The 3,844-nt window shown below is 40.4% G+C and overlaps 1 long non-coding RNA gene and 1 other non-coding gene across 2 annotated transcripts; both read right to left on the bottom strand.

Moving 5' to 3' along the window:
• On the bottom strand, nucleotides 1-3,186 carry LOC112946579. Its single transcript, XR_003249262.1, has 5 exons — nucleotides 2,887-3,186; nucleotides 1,953-2,022; nucleotides 1,530-1,619; nucleotides 723-766; nucleotides 1-229 (listed from the first exon to the last, which is right to left on the bottom strand). It is a non-coding gene; the product is annotated as an uncharacterized LOC112946579 (long non-coding RNA).
• On the bottom strand, nucleotides 385-455 carry LOC112946610. Its single transcript, XR_003249269.1, has one exon. It is a non-coding gene; the product is annotated as a small nucleolar RNA SNORD50 (small nucleolar RNA).
• Nucleotides 3,187-3,844: the final 658 nt, after the last annotated feature.

Below are 3,844 nucleotides of genomic sequence, written 5' to 3'. Positions count from 1 at the left end.
AGTTTCAGAGGAGGTGCTATTTTAAGTATGTAGACACAGTGATTTGGTTCACATGTAATTTCTGAAAGCAGTATCTGCTAAGCAGTATGACATCAACTATTTTGGCAGATTTTAAAAACATGGTGTCCCACTTCAAGCAGCAAAAAATGTCTTCAGGTGTTATACTTCCTTCCAGTTACAGACCATCCAAACTTGTCAGGTAGCACTGACAACATGTTCCAACTCATCACTGGAAAAAGGAGAATAAGGTCTAAGTAAAATGGCTCCTTTTGAAAAATAAATTGAAATTTGCAAATACACACATTTTGCATACTTTTTTTTGCAGAATGTAGTAACACTTAAACACAATATGTAAAAAACCCCTAAATCTAGTCTTTTGGTCTCATCTCAGATGCCGGATCCGTGGTAGGTTTTTCATCAAATAAATCAGGTTCGGGATAGGATCATCACAGATGAGATGCAAAAGCAATGCAACAAATTTAGTTTAAAAGGGAACATGGCAGTTTTGTCCAGGATTCCTGATTAAGAAATTAAAATATTCTCAATCCTTCAACATACTTAAGATAGACACTTATTTTAAACTTCCCAAATAGATTACAAGGCTAACCAAGTTTAGGCACTATTATTGGCACACACAGTGCTTTTAGGAAGAAGTAGTCTTAAGTTTGAGACAGTTACAGATTTACTCTATTGAAGTATTTCAAGGCTTTTAAATTACATACCTGAAGAATTAGAAGTATTTGTTCCCATGTTATTTGCAATTTTCCTGTCAAAGAGATAATTTATTAGTTAAAAATATTTTCTTCCGTCACTTGTGATACAAAGTTTTTAATCTTTCAAGTAGATCAATAAACTGTATTACTGAATAATTTATCACTATCTGGATTCTGGAAGTCAAGATTTAAAACTTTGAACATCCTCATAGCACAGTAAGATTTTGCTTCTCTTGTGCAGCTATTTTTCAATTGGCCTCTACAATTATGACAGGCAACTAAGCAATTAAGCATAATCCTTCCTCTTAAAGTAACAGGCTTGCCACTGATCAGACATACCAATGTTCTAACCATCACTCCCATATGCCAAACTTATAGACCTACTCATAACATTCATTGTATTTCATATCTTTAAGGCAGAAGCACCACTAAAGACAAACTGCAGGGCTGCTATACTAAAGCTTGCTGCTACAAGCTTTCCCCAGCCATGAGACAGGCCCACAGCCTCACTTCCATGTTTGCAACATGGCTCATCTAAATGTTAAAAGCATTTTACAGGTAACACTGCTTCGTGTATGAGTTCTACTCCTATGTTCCAACTCCGTATACTGAGACTTTTTGAAACCTGGCCTCCAAAAAAACCACTAATAGCTGGCAACGTCTTAAAAAACTTTTTATTAAAAAGGGGAATGGAATTAGATAGGAATTATAATGTATTTATCACACAAAATAAGCTTTATGATATAAGTACACATGCTGGAAGAACACATTACAATTAATATTAAGTTTCATCTGCTTAATCAATAAAACAGTTACCTCTATCTGCTACATTGCAGTCACCAGGAAATCTCTCATCAGGACATTTCACTTGCACATTCTTAAAGCTGTTGGTTGATACATACCATACTGGAAATATAAACAGCCAATTACAATGTGATCATGCAGAATATAACCCAGTGCTTTAAAAACAACCACATCCACACTGCTGCATTCCTCCCATTCATTACATTTTTCTTTTCCAAGCACAATCACTGGTTGGAGGCATTTGAGTTGTATGCAGATTAAACCGGGTACAACTCCTGAATTTATTTCCCAGTATTGCAAAAAAAGAATGAATACACATTTCAAGACAGATGTTAAGTAACACATTTGGAAAGCAATCACTCCTCCATTTTTAAGCTAACTACATGCCTATGATTTCAGTCATATATATATTTTGCCAATCACATAAATACATACATAGCTTTCAGGAACATCCACTTGTGTGTCCCAAGCATTCTTCTAATTCTGACAGCATTTCCATGAAGGGCTAGAATTCAAATTAAAGAACTGCATTTCAAAATTGAAAATGCTCAATAAGCTTTATTGTCACATATTAGTAAAGTCATCATCATTAATTACCAAGTGCTGAAAATGAATGCTTTTAATACACCCATTCAAAACTCATCTATTAAAAGATTTCAACAATACTTAAGTTAAAAGTCTGTACTAGACAGACTTCTAGAACAGGCAACAGAAATAGCCATCCTGAATTGTTTGTGGCTGCATTTGCAATACCCAGAATGTCTGAACAGTTAAGTTTCTGTAATTTTATGTAATAAGGATTCAATAAATTTAAATTTCTTCACAATGCAACACTAGTCTAGTCCATAGATTGTGGAACCATTAACTCAGTTACGTTTAAATACACTCAATACGGAGATGGTCTTTACATAACCTATGCAGGTTTTCCATGCACAGATCTTCACACTTCAAGTCACAAAACCTCACTTGGAATTGAAAGTGTTCCTTAGGGATCATGTGGTCCAACCTTTCCACTACAGCAGGCTGCCCATGTCCAGTCTGGTTCTGATCATCTCCAAGGGCACAGCCTCCACAATCTCTCTAGTCAAATTTCTCCATAATGTTACAGCAAGAAAAATGAGAGTGAAGACAGCTGAGGCTGAACTCATTAAACGTTTAGGTAATAACCAGATTAAACGCAATTGTGAAAATTAAACATGTTACTGCAGTTTGTCACACTTGCTAATCAGCTCTTTGTCACCTGATCAATAGCTCTTTTCAGAAAGACAAAAGCAGGAAAATAGCCTAAGAAATGGAAGAACCGAAGATAACCAACAGCAAACATGTAATGTTCTTTCCACACCAAGCAAAAAATGAAACAGAAACATACCTTAAAGCTTCTGTACAACCTATCAGACGTCATTAAATACTTCTTCATAGTACCTAAAAATAAACAAAATACACTTAACACCTGAAAACAACAATCAGGATTTCATGAGCCAGGACAAGGACCACACAAGAAGCTATCCACAATTCCACAAAAGGTAAACTTTAAATCCTTAAACCACTGCAAGATTAAGCTTGTTCCTTTGTTCCAAGCCCGTTTCTCATCACTTAACAGAAACATTAGTGTTTACTCGCATTTTTTTTATCACGTGTGATTTTAGATTTTTATGGTAGTTGTATAGTTACGATTCCTAAAAGAAAATCCCATAAAATTTAGGATTGAGCAGGCTAAAGCAAGCGCAACCATGCTACAAACCTGCACACCAACCCTATGCAAAATGAGCTGGCTGCCTCCTTCTCCAAGAAGCCTTAAGCCACCTCGTGAAGTGCTTTGTTCCCCTCTAGGCATTTGCGGCGACTTCACTCATCAGCAGCAAGGACGGAGGCTCCAAATGAACGACTGCAGCACCTTGGGAAGGGCCTACCCCTCATCCCCAGCCCTGAGGCGTGGGCGCCACGTGCTGCGCAGACCCAGGAGGCCCCAACGGCCGCAACGGGCTGCGTATCAAAATGGCGCGGGCCCGGACACAGCCTCACCCCGCGCGGGGCAAAATGGTCCCCCAACCGCCACGCGGGCGGCGGCCGCGGAGACTACAAGCCCCACAGTGCCCCGCGCCCCAGCTTCCGTTCCGCCGCGGGGCACGCTGGGACTTGCAGTCCGCGCCCGTGGCCGACGCCTCCGAGGCGAGCGGGTGGCTCGGCCACCCCCGCGGCGCGGCCGGAAGCCGCCGCTCAGCCCCGCCGTCCACGGAGGGTCTCGCCCCGCTTCGACCCTCAACCGCTACGCGACACCGAAGCGCGGCGAGAGCCCACGAAGAGGGCGGCCCTCACAAAGAGCAGAG

The sequence above is a fragment of the Nothoprocta perdicaria genome, unplaced genomic scaffold, assembly GCF_003342845.1.
Source record: "Nothoprocta perdicaria isolate Ctin4 unplaced genomic scaffold, notPer1 scaffold_21, whole genome shotgun sequence".
In the NCBI taxonomy this organism is placed as follows: domain Eukaryota; kingdom Metazoa; phylum Chordata; class Aves; order Tinamiformes; family Tinamidae; genus Nothoprocta; species Nothoprocta perdicaria.
Note: the sequence above shows the minus strand (reverse complement) of the source record. Positions and strands in the feature narration are given on the sequence as shown.